Genomic DNA, 16,581 nt, shown 5'->3' on the forward strand with positions numbered 1-16,581 from the left:
TAAAATAGAAGATACAACTTCGGCTTACAAATCTAAAACTCCGCCTTCAATCTAAGTATTATAAGCAATGTGGTTTTTTTTGTTTGTTTTGCTTATCAGATATTCTCAGATTTGCATTTGTCCACCTCTTTTTCTTTTTATATGAAAAAATTTTTTAATAAATTTTTTTTTAAATCTATTTCATCAAATAAATATGTTAAATCTTCATTCGGAGGAAGCTAATGAGAGATTTTCATATCTTCCATTCACAAATGCATCTATTTTACTGTTCATTTTATACAATGAATAGTTCTCATACGATACTTTATAAAATGATCATAATCTACATATATACCTAAGTTATCAATTAACATTTTAGATAACCTCATCTCTAAGCATAGGTATAATTATCGGAAGATCACTTCTACTTTTTTATCAACATTCAACCCTGTATACAAGGGTTGAATGTTTGATAAAAAAAAGAAGTGATCTATGTATGATCAAGGGTTCTATATGGATTCCCATACAATGCGCAATCGTAAATACATTTCCTATATAAACATCAAAATTTTTAAAACCTGCTGAATTTAAAATAATAACTTAAATGCATATAAGAAGTTTGATTTGTGAGACCGTTTGGATTTTGTAGAAGATGTTTAATTTTTTTATTGTTTCTACATTTCTACATTCTATATCAATTCTACACCTACATTTTATCATTTTCTACTTTTTCATAGATGACATCATTTTAATGTTAATAGTTTAAACTCGTCAAATTTGCATAAGAGTTATCTGTAGATAATGAAATATATTTTAAATGAGTCTTAAGAGATTTGATAATTAAATTGGTATATACTACATTTGTAAATAAAGAAATATTATTATAATTCAATAAAGAAATATATATAATATTATATATATATATATATATATATATATATATATATATATATATATATATATATATATATATATATTTGTATAATATATGTATATAATATTATTTAATAAAGAAAGAGTCTGATTAAGATATTAATTATTAAGGTTTATAAATAATCCGTTAATATCATTCAATTTTTTCTCAGAGTGTTAACGTAGCGACCGTCGATATTATCGTCATTATTTTTTAAATCAAAAGGTGCTATAGTAAATAGCGCTACAACATTATCAGGATTGTTAGCATCAGGGCTGTGCAGTCGGAGTTGGAGTTGTGGAGTCGGAGTCGGAGCTCTTTTTGGCTGGAGTTGGAGTCGGAGTTGGAAAAATTGTACCGACTCCGACTCCAGCTTTAAAAAAATCTTTCAAAGTTTTATAACTTTAATATGGATTTTATAAATGTTATTCATTAAAATATTTTATGTTCTGTCAGTCGAAAGCACAAGTATAAAACTCTAGCCCTCCAGTTGTTACGAAACTTTAAGTCCCATGATGCTCTGATAGCTGTAGGATATCCAGACATAATGGGAATTGTAGTTTGCAACAACTGGTGGGCACCTGTGAATTTCTCCAGGTCTTGGTGGAAAAGATTCTTCAAGAATATAAACTTAAAGAAGAACAAGTTCTTTCTGTCCAAATGACAATGTGTCAAACATGATTTTGACAAACTCATATATTTATTAGTGACTACATTAGAGTTTATTGCATAACAAGAGTTTAGAAAAGTTGTTTGTTCAGAAATTATTTTCTAATAAATACTGTTTAAAGCACTAAATGGTTGGATTATTTGTATCATGGTGATGAAATAGCCAATGTTAACATTTTACTACAGTAAATTTGTTTTTAAAAATTGGTTACTTTTGAAGTCGTCGGAGTCGGAGTCGGTCCATAATAAAATCAAGGAGTCGGAATTGGAGTTGGAGTCGGAACAGCAGCTTACCGACTCCAAAGCCCTGGTCAACATAATTATGATAACCATTAATATAATAGGTTGAGGTAAAAGCAGTATTACATTCTGAATCGCAATCTGAATCATTTTCTAAATCATTATATAAATTATTAGATGTAACAAAATTAACATCTGAATTACGGTCACATAATTTGATGTTTGATTATTAGCACATTCAGCACCATTCTTCGAAGTATTATGCGCTTCAACTATTTGAGTTATTCTTATACTCAAAACTCTCTCTGTAATCTGAAAATTGCAGCATTTCCTTAGAAAATACATCATTTATTTCAGTCTCCGTAAGCAATTATTCAGTGTCCTTTTGTCACGCTAAATAAGTGGCTCGTTAAATAAGTAGAAAAACAATCGCCGGGTTTTGAGATCCTCCTTTTAAGCGCTGCAGCTTTCAGGCGCAGGCATGCACAGAAATACTGCTGTGTTCGAAATAAAGATTTTAAAGCCCAGCGTTAAAAGTAAAAAAGTATAAAAACTAGCTTTGCTTTTGAAGATAGAAAATGTGAGTTCATGATTATCTGTTGCAGATGTTAATCAATATCTTTATGATAGGACAGTTAAAAATGGTTTTAGTTTGAAACAGTGTAATGCATTTCTGAATTACGCTAAGTACTTTTATTTTTTGGCATGTATTTATTTTGAGAAGAATATCTGGATTTGACTTTATTTGAAGATAAGTTATTGCAGATATATTATATTTAAATATTCTATATAAATGCTAACACTTTTCTTAAATGTCATAAAAATGGCATAACTTTCCTTCAAAATACTGACCCAATAGATGTAAAAGAAGAACCTTTTGAAGAAAGAACCAGTTCTTCCACAGCATTAAAATTAGGTTATAGAACGTATGCAACATATACCTCTTTATGAACGTATGATTTAGGGAAAAAGAAAATAAAGTTAAATGAAGTTAGAAAATCTTCCTCTTCTCCTTACAAGAATAATAGTAAGCCAGTTGATTGTGTTTTTTAAAGTGCTGAAGCTAATTTTAAAAGTATCATTAAAAAAAGTGAATGTAAAAGATCTTAATGATGTAAAAGTGAATGTAAAAGAGTTTACTAAAGTTTGTCGTATATTTTCTGTTGCCAAATACTTTTATACCATTTTGGCAGGAAGACTAGAAATGAAGCCTTAACTTTTTTAATAAACCAATCTGGCTATTTAAATGATACCTTTGATATTAAATGGTACCTTTGGTATATGGTATATGAAGTAGATAACACCTTTGATTTATGCTGGCTAGATGATACCTTTTCCTCATTTCAGTTTCCTAAAATATCAGGGTTTCAGGGTTTGTTAGTTTTTAGTCTTTTTAAATCAGATAATTATATTCATTCAAAAAGTTATCTTTTTGTGCAAATAGTTAATGTTAGATAACCAAATTAGCTATATAATTAATGTGTTTTTTAATGTTGGTTTGCATTCCAAGTGTGTAAGTTCTATGATTCACTTTTTTAACAGCTAAAATGAAGCTGATGTACCGTTATCAGAGCATTTAATTGCACTCTCCTATTTGAAATGTCAAACATATAACTTTTTAACTGTGGAAGTAATGAATTATCAAACAAAACAAAAAAGAAATGATATTGATCTCTTTATAATTACAAATGCAATAAATTTATTTAATAGTATTGATCCGAGTTTAATTTTATGCAGGCATAACGATATGAAGTAGCATTACTTGAAATGTATTGAGAATAGTGAATTAGAGAGTTTCCTTTCACTACTGTGTTTGACTGGCATAAAAGGTGCGCTTTTTCTGTTAATTGTAGTGATCTTTGTAAGTGCATACGAAAGAGTAGCAATTGATAGCAATTTGAACATTTCTAGTGATACATTTATAATCTTGAATGAAAGATAATCTTATTTATCATTTATGCTATGTTTTTTAGTTAGAAACCCAACAGAGACAAATAGCAATATTTCATCTGTATTATTTGGATAAAATTTAATATTTCAGCTCAGTTAATGGTATCAATATTATATTGCTGTCTTTTTGATTTTAACATATACAGGGATTGGTCAATATAGTAGGAACAGCAGCTTAAAAAAAGCAAAATTTTTTAATGTCTGTAAATCTTAAAAAATAAGATTTTTTGTTGCTTATTAGTTAACTATTCATGTACTTTATCAAAATGTTCTAATTTTTTTTTTTATAAGATATTGGTAAGAAAGATCAAGAAAATATTAGTGCTTTACTGACTTGTTAAACTTCAAAAGAAGACAATTGTTGGTGCTTGCTCACGTGTTACAGAAAAGGCGGAAGTGATTAGAGTTTCGAGAAGCACGTTAACGAGAGTAATGTAAGCAACTAATTAGGAGGCGAAAACATAAACTAAACAACTTAGTTTTTTTAGTTTTGATTAATATATAAATATTCATTCGTACACCCAACTCCTTCATATAAAATGTTTGAAATAAAATGTTTAGTAAGTACTGTACCGTTTCTTTAACATAGTTTTAGTTTAAAGCATTTTACACAGATAGAAGGAGTGATACAAATTTAGCTCACATTTAGTTTTTTTAGTATGTGCTATTTGATACCGCTGTCGAGTGAACAATGTGCGTTTTACAAAGTTCGGTTTTCTGATAAGTAAATGAATTAATTTTAGTTCTCCCAAAGTGCTCCCGCAAAAAAAATCAGAATAATTCTACACAAACTCGCGCTGTTAATATCAATCTAAAACTTCAGTTAACTTTTCTTCTTATGTGTACATTTATGATATATTTCACAAAAAAGATACCAATTTTAATTGAATTCCTATTCAACGTTCAAAAAGCGTTTTGTAGTCTGAGGGCCTGATGTCAAAAATTTGAGTAGGAACGTGTCAAGTTTCTTGCAGAAGAACGATCTAAAATTAATAGAGAGCTTAAGTTTAAACTATAAGCTAACTTTAAAACATCAAATGATGGTTTCCAAAAACAAAAGTTATCGTCATGTCTACTTTTTTAATGAACAACTAATTTAACGTTTATAGCTGTTAAACAAGTAATCGTAATATGACGCATGCGCAGATAGTTCGCATGTCCATCTTTTTAACGAGCTACTTATTTAACGTGACAACGGTTGAATCCCATTTTAGCAAAGAAAAAAATATAGAATATGTTAAGAAACACCGAAAAAAATGGAAGAATACAGAAAGATGCTTAAAGTCAAAAAAGTATAAAGCTGATACAGAAAGAAAGATTCAAGGAAACAAAAAGCGGTTTTTATAAAATTAGCTATTGAAATAAACTGCAAATTTGTAGAATGTTTTATTGAATTTAGAGAAGCAAACTCCATTAATGAAAAAATTTAGCAAAAAGTTTTTGAATTTTGTGAAAATAGTTATGTTAGCCGTATGTCTCCTGGAATTAAAGAAAAAGTTGCTCTCAGAAGTAATGGGAAAAAAGAGCATATTCAAAAAAGACACATTTACATGAGCATTAAGGAGACTCTTGCCATGTTTAAAGCAGAAAATGAATATAATAAGATTAGTACTAATCTTAGTATAATATAGTAAGATTAGTACTAATCTACAATAGTAGAAGTAAATTTGCTTTTTTAAGGCTTTTACACGTTTCTTAGTCGACAAACCCTAGCTAACTTATCCACCAATCGTCAAAATGTGATTCTTGCACTGAAAAAGGTTTTTTTTTGCAGTGCAAAAATACTAGAATTGTTTTCTCTCTCAAAAGATATTTTTGAAATATAGCTTTATTCTATGGTAGCTTTCCTCCTTTAATGTTTTCTTAGAAAAAACCAACAATCCAATTATTTAAAAGAGAAAAACATCTGCTTTTTATATCAACAATATTTTTGTTCATAGCAACAGCTGCAATATGCATCGAATGTAGTGAGTATTTTTTTCCTGATCTAAGTACTGTCTTTTCTGAATCAATAGATACCTTATTTCCAAAACTTTTACTAGGTCTACCAATCTTCTTTAGTATGGCAGCCATTGTCGCAGTTTAATACAAGACTGGAGCTTGTAATATAAGCGCTGTTATTGTCTTAACGTTTAGATATATACTTTGCAACATTAAAATGAAACAGAATAAAGTTCATTTAAAGCGTTGTAAATTAAACTTATTAACGTAGCGGCATGTTTTAAGTGCAATTTTTATCTCAAGAGAATTGAAACTTAATGACTTCCTTAAATGCAATTCCACAATATTAAATTCGTAATGGAACGAAAGTATCAATATTATATTGTTTGAAATGTTCTAAAATAAAATGAAACACAACTCCATATTTTTAATTTTCTATAACTTTTTCTGACCATATTTGTTAAGAGATTAGTGAACTAAAACTACAAGTAATGTTTATCAATGAAAGAGAGAAATACTAAAAAATCTCTTTCATTACTGTGCCTTTTTTGATGATTGCGTGCCAACTAACTTTCACTTTTCATTATATTGCCTTTTTTTGATGATTTTGTTTAAGCAAAACGAAATTATTTAGAAATTTCGTTTTGCTTGAACAAAATCATCAAATTCATTGACGTTATCAGCTACATGCTCTCCTGTGCTTGCATAGCTTCGCAAATACCTTCTTTATATTCGCTCACATGAATTCAATTAACCAATCAGAAAGGTGCGGAACAAAGGAACAAAAACTGACTGTATACAATGTCGTTTGGATGGAGCTGAAAGAGAAAAAGTGATTAAAGGAAACGTACATAACGCATACTTGACGTGAACTTTCCTTTTTTTTTTTCTTGATTCCAGCGAGATTCTATCCCATTCCGCCGTCGCATCATGCCTGATGTTCCGTATAAGTGTCACGCGCCTTCTTCACTAGTCCACGGCAGCATATTCAGGCAGAAGAAGAATAGCGTATATAAATAGATATGAAAAAATCTCAAAATAACCGTTCAAAACATAAAAAAAAGTAGTGCAAAAACATAAAAAAAGAACAGTGCATAAACATAAAAAAAAACAGTGCAAAAACTTAAAAAAAACGAACAGTGCAAAAACATAAAAAAAGAAGTGTGCAAAAACATAAAAAAGTAACAGAGCAAAAACGAAAAAAAACAGTAAAAAAATATAAAAAAAAAAGTAGTGCAAAAACATAAAAAAATTACAGTGCAAAAACATAAAAAAATAACAGTGCAAAAACTTAAAAAAAAAAAACAGTGCAAAAACATAAAAAAAAAACAGTGCAAAAACATAAAAAAAAAAACAGTGCAAAAACATAAAGAAAAAAACAGTGCAAAAACATAAAATAAAAACATTGCAAAGGCAAGAAACTAGTTCCCATGCCCATATTGGTTAAAACCGCGCATTTTGGAAAAGGATGAAAAAATAAACGAAAAGCAGACTTACGGTTTCTTCAACGCCATCTTGAAAATTATTCATCCGAGTAAGACTTCCGCGTGCGACTCCAGCTCATAACTTCACCAGAATGACTAAAAATAGCGCGCAAAGAGTATTTTAACCCTTCGAAAATCGACGGCCCTTACACAAAAGCGTGTATTTTGCAGAACAAACAAAAATGGCCCAATCAGATTGCAGAGAAAAGTAAACAAAAAAAAAATCTAAATTAACCAATCAGAATCAAGCTTGTGCAAACAATCTAAAAATAGGGATTAATCAGATATATAGCAGTAGGTAAAAGTCTGCATTCCAGCGTTGTCCGGGAGAGAAAAGACGAGGGTGAAAAAGAAAAAAAAACGGGTGCCTATGAAAAATGAACGCTTTTGAGAAAATAGGTTTCGAAGAAAGGAAATAAATCAAAATTGGATGCAACTGCCTAAAAATGAAAAGAAAGATGAGAAAAAGATTGAAGTTTTGAAACGCGGTGCTTCGTTGATGTTAATAAACTTATTGGAGGTAACAAACCGATCACACCATGTAAAAATGGCAATTAATACCAATTTCATGTCCCCTGAAAACCCATTGAGGGGTATATAGTATAAGGGTACAAGGTTGATCGGCTAAAACCCTATTTTGGAGTTGTTTTTTTTTTACCCCTTCAAGTCAGTCAATCATCGTATCATGGAAGCTGCTTATCCGCAAATTCCTAGAGGTGATGAAACCACCACATAGCCGCTAATCAGGATGATCTTATCTAAAACTGCATAGGTGAACACGGGCTCAGGGACTGGTGATGTTAGTGTTGCATCAGCACTGGCTCCCAGAGCGTTTCGGTACGCCTGAATCGCGATAGCTATGTCCACAGGATTTCCAGACTGTCCTATTGATACCAGGGCTCTGTTGATCTGGCCTAGGCGCATGGTTACGGCTGACTGCCGTTGCGTATGGGATTACATATATGCTGCCTTGAAATTGTCATGGCGCTGAAAATCAGCCTTCACAGTGTAGAAAAAATAATGACAACAGCTGTAATAAATCTTCAGAAGCAGTTCTGAAGATTTATGACAGCTATTGTCATTATTTTTTCTTCCAGAAAATTTCTTTTGGGTTTTTATAGACGCTTCACGTTCCAGATACTTATGAAAATATCCAAAAACTCTTGGGTCTTCTATATATTGACAAGGTACCTTTTGTTGTTTCTTGTGACCTGAAGATTGCCAACATCATCTGTGGAATCTAGGCACAATCTAGTAGTCACCCGTGCTGCTGGTGTCAAATTGCATCAACAGATCTTGCCAATGTTTGGGCTCTCCGAACAATTGCCTCCATCAAGGAGTAATTCAAAGCTTTTGAATTAACAGGATACAATTTGAAACAAGCCTGAGAGTTCAAAAGTATTGTTCACCCACCAATGATTACAGGAGATGAATCATCATTGACTGTTGACCTAATTCCACCCATGGAACTGCATCTCATGTTAGGAGTTGTAAATTACATTTTCTAGGGCTTGCTTTAAATGTGGCCAGGTGCCAAAGAATGGCCTTCGAAGCTGCACATTAGCATGCAACTATGCCATGGCTGTCAGTTCAACAAAAATGAATGCAAAAAGCTTTTGGAAAATTTAACTCTGTTGGAGTCTCTTGAACAAATGGACAAAGCTCAAGATGTGACAAAGTTCACTGGTGCATTTCAAGCATATCATGCTGTTGTATCAGCCTCTTTTGGAAACCATTCGGAAGCCATTTACAGTCCGAAGAATGAGGCACTCAAATCATTATAACTGAGACTTCCAAGAGCTGTGACACTAAAAGTTAATCCTCTTTTCCACCATGTTCCTCAGTTTATTTCTAGAAATAACAGTTCTTTGGAACTCTTTAGTGAACAAACAACCGAGGCGAATAATTCCAACTTTCCTAATCATCGGCAGCAGTTCAGCACTTCAAACTCATCCTGATTATAATCTTCAACTTTTGCAATGTGTTTTGGACTTAAACAGTAAACATGTAAGTTTATGAGGAATGACAGAAATTGTAGCATCAGAATTTGTTCTTTATACATACTGAAATGAATAAACCAGAATAAAATTCCCTTTTTTACCTTTATTTGTCTGTTTCATGTTTTGGCCTAATATTCATGATATGATTAAATCATACATCCTAGCATATCCACTCTGCCAAGAACATGATTGTGGTGCCAATGTTGCAAACAGTTGCTGTTTCTATTAGAAGCAACAAATAGCTTCTCAATATAGAAAAAGAGCAAAAAATTATGTTAAGTTTTAACAATATCTATATTGCGAAAATGATAACTACCGAGCAAAAACTTTGAATGTGAATATCTCGCTCGGACGGCCATTTTTGATTTTGAAATTTCTTGTGGTGAACCTTATACCATTATACTATATACCTTTAAAGGGGTTTCCAGGGGACATGAAGTTGGTATTAATTGTCATTTGTACAGAGTGTGCGATTTAACCAATAAGTGTTTTTTGAAAAAGAAGCGAATGAAAAGCTAAAAATCTAGAACCTAAAATGCAAAAAACAATTGTGCAAAAAAAAAAAAGAAGATATTTAACAATATTGTAATAAATACGCGGTGAGACAAACACGAAAAAATTATGAAATGTGCTGAAGAAGATATATGTCTCGTTTTCCTTTTCGAGGAAACAGACAAAACAAAAAAAGAAACAAAAAGAAAGTGAACGAGTAAAAAATCAAAACAGAGAGGCGGTGATGAAATAATAAATAAGGCGGTCGAAATATTTTCTCCACTTCTTTTGGCGTTCACTGAATGCGCGAGTAGGTTTTTGGTGAAAAGAGCGCTTGCAAAACTATCGCCCAGCTAAATATAAAGTCATGATCAACCCGAATGCCGTTGTATCTGCTCTGAAAGCAATCGTGAATCTTTAGAATGACGATAAATATCCTTTCAAGAAGCAGAAAATATGGTGGAAGAAAAAAATGGAAAAAAGATGCCGCAAAAGAATCATACGTTCATTACAACTATTGGTTTATTGAAGACTAAACTTTACATTGCTTTTCATATTCTTTGAACCAATTGCACATTGTTTCAAATTTTGTATTTATACAACACATTCATACAAAATCTTGGATTTTTTTAACATCTGCAAATAACACATCGATTTGAATTTTGATTTCCTTCGATACGCCACAAATATAAGCACATCTGAATTGATCAACAATATCGTTTTTGTTTTTTGCAGTTTTGAAGAAAAGAATGATCGCGCCAAGTAGTTCTTTTTCGTCGACATTTGCGTTTTCGTCGTTTAGAAGTTTGTTTACTTCTTCGTCTGAGACGAGTTCTTTAGAGCTCTTCGACAAAAAGAACGTTTCCCACAAAAAAGAAGACCACTTTCTTTCAATGAAGTTTGTCAAGCGTTATATTTATAAATAAAAAAGTTATTTTTTCAAGTCGCTTTTTATTTTTTCAAACAACTTGTCTTCCCAATCGCCTCGCTAACCCATTCTCTGATTTAAAATTTAACAATAAAGTTACTGTTTCTTCGGAGGGAGATGAATACGATGTAAACATGCCGTATCTGCAAATGTTGAAATGCGTTTTTTTTAGAATTTTGAGAAACTCGCTGCATGTAGCATAAATGAAAACGATTTGGGAGCCAGAGCCAAAAAACCCTAATTGATTCTTGAAGATCTTTGATGACGACGTAATGTCCTTCGTTGTGACACATGTTGTAGATGATATAGTCGTTATATTTGTTAGGATTTTTTTTCTCAACAAAGTTTAATTTTACGAAAAATTTTTAAATATCGATTTCTTTTATTTGATGGCGTCACGACGCAAGCAAAAGTATTCATCATCCATAAATACGGGCTTTTCTTTTATTATTTCAATTTCCCATAAACGTTTTGCAAAAAAAGGTTTTTCAGCCGAAAAACGTTTTGCAAAAAAAGGTTTTCCATCGCGCGAATCGAGTTCCAAGTTTTCTTTTACTTTATCCAAACCTTGAAAGCAATTTGTTTCGACTGCGTGTAAAATAAAAAGTTGAATAACCATGTTTATGCTGTCGATATATTGGCGGTATTAATCGTGAATTCGTATGATACAAAAGTCTATTGAAGAAAATTCACGAAGTCCAGAGCTGTGAGCTTGCGCAATGCTGTGAGTGACGAATTTCTTTTGTCTGTCAATGTGCAATGACAATATATCATCGCATAAATCTGTTTCTATTTTTTACCGATACTCCTTTGACCTGTCGGTGAAGCTTTGAATATATTCTTTCAAAAAAAATTCATTCTCGCAAAGACAATCCATAGTTTTATTATAAACTGAAAAAAAAAAAGATAATAATACCTTTATTTTGTTTGGTCATTTGTCGATTGAAAATGTCAAAATTGGTGCGCTTTTCGCTGGTTTCGCAATTTTCGTGTGTCAAAGTGGACAAAAAGAAATAACTTTTTTGATTCTCGGTCACTCACATCTTGCAATTAAATATTGGCCAGTGTCACACTTTCTGCAGTCTTACTCATATTCTTTGTTGACTAAAGATTCGCAAACAAAGCAGCAAGTTTAAGATCTTTTAATTGCAGAAAATTGAGCCTTCATGCTTCTTTTCAACTTTTGAAAACGTTTCAAATAAACGGTGGCAGGTGATTCCTCGATTTTAATAACGACAAAAAAGTAGCTTGTTATATTTTCCACCTTTTTCACTTTGTTTTTTTAACCTTTCTTACTTCAAGACGACTTGAAATTTTGTTCCATTTTATTTTTTGAATGCCTAAATCAAATTTATTACAAGATTAAAAAATTGTTTTTGTTTAACATTTGCTAAAACATTTCATCATCCAAATTTATTCTTAGACGTTTTATCGTCCGACAATTGTTTGTTCAGCATTAGATTCGTTCGACATTTCTTTGTTTAATTTGACTATCTGTACCGTTACTTTTACTTTACTGGTGTTTATCGCTTCGTTAATTACTTCTCTCAGTGCTTTTTTGAGTTCATTCAAAGTTTTTTCAATTTCTTTTTCCATTTTTGTTTTTCGCTGAAAAAAAAAAAAAAAAATTATATTAAAATTTAAAGATGAAAAATCGCAAAGACTGGGATTTTCATTCATAATTATTGTTTTAAATTAGGGTTTGACCGTGATTTCCCCATTCCCGAATAGGTTTCTTTGTCAACAATCTAAACGTCGTAATTGCGAAACAGCAAATCAATGTAAATTTTTTTTTAACAAAATTAACAAAACATTGTGGTCTTGCAGAAAGTTGACCATTTTGTCAGGTGATTGCTTCAAGAATTGCTCTTTCTTTCCTTTTTTCCATTTCGACGTCCGCCTCGCAAAACATGCACGTGGATCGAGCCACATCTTTTTCAAATTTTTTGAGCTTTTTTTTCTCTTTTTTTTTCGATTTGAACATGCGTTTTTTTCTCGCATCGCTTGCAGCACCTTTTTTTTTTTGTCTTTTTTCATCTAAAAAGAAAACTATTCATTTTTTAGCATTCCATCATGTGAAATTTTTGTTTTCAATTTTAAAATGCGTTCAATTTGCTTCTAGAAACATTAAAAAATGACGTCGAATTAATGTTCCTTACATTTTTATGTACTTTAGTGAAGCTTTTAGTTAGCTTGTCGTTATTGTCGATGAAGTTTATTAAAATATTTATTTTTTATCTAAAAAAAAGTTTTAGTTTTTTTTGGTTCTTTGTTTAAAAATTTCTATCTCTCTTCTTATAATCTTAGGAATTCTTCATTCATTTCCAAACGGTGAAACATTTCTTACCATTCTTTTTTGATTCTTTTTGCGATAAACGAAAACCATTTGTTCCAAAACGACCATTCTTTTTTCATTGCTTTTTTTTGTTACTAAAAAACAATTATAAGCAACTTTAAATTAAACAAAAGAGCAAAAGTTTAATAACAAATGCATATTTTTCGAAAAAACAAGAGTTTACAAAGTAACATCGTAGTGAAAAGGTTGCTCCAATTTACGCTTTGCAAGAAATATTTCCAATTGCTCCAGAACAAAATTTTTTTGTTCCATGCAATTTTCGCTTTCCACGGACTCTGCTTCTGTTCAAGTTCCCAAACCGTATTTTGAAAAGCTGCACAGTCATTTACAAGTTTTTCCATAATTTCAGAATTGAAAGGGTTGACGTATTCCACGCAAAACAAGTCCATTTCGTCTCGAACTTCGTAAGAACTTTTTGGTGTTCAAGAGCAAGCTTCTTTTGACAGAGGGATCTTCTTTGCAAATCTTCTTTTTGGCTCTGAAAAACATCAAATGGATTTCGACAGTATGTTTAAACTCGACCAACAAATTAGCGGACATGAAGATTTTGATTGTGGTCCATCTTCTATAGATTTTTAAGAAAAGATTGACTTTGATGGGTTTATAGAAAACGTCGAATTGTTTGTAGTGTTAACTTTTTCCAAGAAAAGTATGTCAAGTTAAAACAGAGGAACGACGCTCGCTTGAATGTAACTCCCGCTGCCTGCTTTGTTCACAGTTTTGTATACGTTAGAAATCATGTGGAATGTGGCTTCGGCCATGTTGGGATAACGGAATTTCTTTAGAATGACATCAGTTTAGTTTTTCTCCTTCTTCTTTTGAATGAATTGGTAAGAAACTGTGTGCCATTTATACACTCGAAATATAAAAACAGTTGATAAAACAAACGGATGCGTTCTTAATAAAAACGTAGCTAATTTTTATTCTTGAATGAATTAAAGCTCAAAGTTTAAACAAATGTTTTTTCGTTTCCAAACCGACGAGGCAACAAACTCGAGCAGATGTTCGTTTCGTTACGAGATTCCAAGACGACGAGTCAACAAACACAAGCAGATGATTATCATCGTCATGACAACAAAATAAAAACATCAAAGTTTGCTGTTGGAAATTTTCCCGGGAACTTCCCTCTGTGAAAAGATGTTTGCGTGAAAAGAACGGATATATACACAGGTGAAAAAACAAAAAAAGGATAAAACGCAAATCTCTGCATAGTAAAACCTTTCGAAAAAAAAAATTGAAATGAAAGATGAAATCTTTAAGAAGTGCTTGGACACGAAATAGAATATGTTTATGACAGGAAACACGGAATGCAGTAAATGTTTTTTGCTCAAAAAATCCTATTACCATTTACTTTCGCTCGAAGTGAAATGCAGAATGACGGCTACCACGGGAATAGCTGCCAGCCTGATTGAATGAGTGACGCTGCATTCTATTGCCGGAGTCGGAATAGGAAGACAAAACAATGCATTTTTCGTGAAAAAGATGAGCTTAAATACGCCAGAAACGTGGCGAGCAGTCCCAGTCTTGTTTGTGAACAAAATCAACATATTTGATTTGGACTATTTGGAGATGTTGAACCACGTAGTGAAGACGGTGAGGGAAAACGACAAACCTTTCGAAGGAGTGCAAACGATTGTTTCGGAAGATTTTTATTAGTTGCTTTCGGTAAGCGGAAAGTATAGCTTCGAAAGCGAGATGTGTAATAATGAATTTTGAAAACATTGAGCTGAAAGTCTCACAGCAACAAAAGTACAAAGCATTTGTTTGCCTGCTGAACAAAATGCCGGTATTGAATAAAAAAAACGAGCATTGGCTCAATTTTCAATTTGCGTTCGAATCCTCGCGACGTTCCCCGTTTTTATTTCAAAAACGCTGAATGCTCGGTTTTTCAATTGCCTCTAACTGGAGTGATTCTAACGCCAGATACTATTTGCTTCAAGTTCCCCAAAGGTTGCAAGTATAATTTGGCGCTCATGTCACACTGACGAAAAATATTGACGAGCGTTTGTTTAATGGATGTTTAGGACCCGTAACAAAAATCAACGACAAATGCAATTACGTTTGCTTAAAGGTTAGCAAAAAAGCGGTGGGGATCGAAAAATGCAAAAAACAGGTTTGCGAAAACAAAACATTGCTTTCGAGTCGCGAAAACTACCCGTTAGTTTTAGCTTTTGCAATGACTATTCACATTGCGCAAGTTCGCACGTTTGACGAGTTGAATGTCTGTCCCTCATTAAAATTTGCTCACGGACAAATATACCCTGCTTTGTTGTGCGTTTGGGATATAAGTCGTTTGTATTTAGGTAAAAAAATATATAAATGTAAGTGCAGTGAAAAAATTGTACATTTTTACAACACGTGTTGAAAAAACGCTTTTGTTTAGAAAAACAAAATAAATTGAAAAATTTTAAAAAAAGTGTTTTAAAAAATAACAACACTCAAAACACGTTTTTGTACGAAAACGAAAACGCGTTGAAGGACGACGAAGTTGTCAACGAAGCTAAAATCAATTGAGTCAGTAAAACGTTTCGGCGACATTCACGAAAAAAATGCTAGTCTGTGAAAACCTATACCAAGAACACCTTTTTCCAATTCATATGCATTTAGCATTTGGATTGGAAAAAGGGTATCAATGGTGTTATCATCTGAATTAAAGTCCTAAATACTTTCAAAACCCGTATCAATAAGACGCTTCACAGAATTTATATTGGTAGTAAGAACTCTACTTTTGCCTACTAAATTTGTTGACATTCTTAAAAACAAAGCTGACAATATAAAAAACAATAAATCGACACACGATCTGTTCTGAATCAAGATAAATGTCACGGTATTGTTGAGGCAAAATGTAAGATGTAATATATCAAACTATCTTGCAAAAAAGATGCTAATGACAAAGGTTAGATTTCTTCAAAAATTTTAATATTTTTAATGCATAGAAATGGCTAAGAACACAAACTTATTACTTAAATACACCTCGACATAGGGAAACTTGATGTATTTTGATTTTACAACCAAAGTTCTTTATATCTCTCCGTGGGATCAAATTGTTTTGTATTGTTTTTATTAATACAATGTTAATATACGCTTAGTGATGTCATAGAAAAGAAAAGGAACTCAACAACAATAATTATAACAGGATCTACAAAAACGATTTTTTCAATTTTTCCAGCGTCAGCCTCTGCTCCTCGATTTCGCTCTTGGTTTTTCCCACTTCCAAAAGCGTGTAAAAGTCACTTTCTTCGTCAATTTTTTTGTTTTCAAAGCTCTCGTGCAAAAACCGCTTTCATTTCTACCATGAATCAATATTGTATTTGCTTAGCGTCAAAGACAGCACCAGCGCGGCGTAATAACACAACCCTTTTTTGAACAAATTTGGTTAGTCAAAGAGCGATTTTTTTTTTTTGCGCGTCAAAATCGGTTTTTTTCATCGCGAAAACATTTCGTTTTTTAAAATTTTTTTGAACATTATTTTTTTTCACAGTCTCTTTCTTTTTCTCGTTCAGTCATTGCTTCTCGCCTATGTTTTATGCAAACTATCATTTTTTCTCTTGTCGCATTTTTTTTTTTTCTTCTGTCGCGCAATTGCTTTTTTTCGTTTTCTCTCGGTGTCCTTTTCTCTTTTCGCTTTC

This window comes from Hydra viridissima, unplaced genomic scaffold, assembly GCF_058129835.1.
Source record: "Hydra viridissima isolate aposymbiotic clone 2 unplaced genomic scaffold, HvirCarnegie_v1 scaffold_15, whole genome shotgun sequence".
Classification (NCBI taxonomy): Eukaryota; Metazoa; Cnidaria; class Hydrozoa; order Anthoathecata; family Hydridae; genus Hydra; species Hydra viridissima.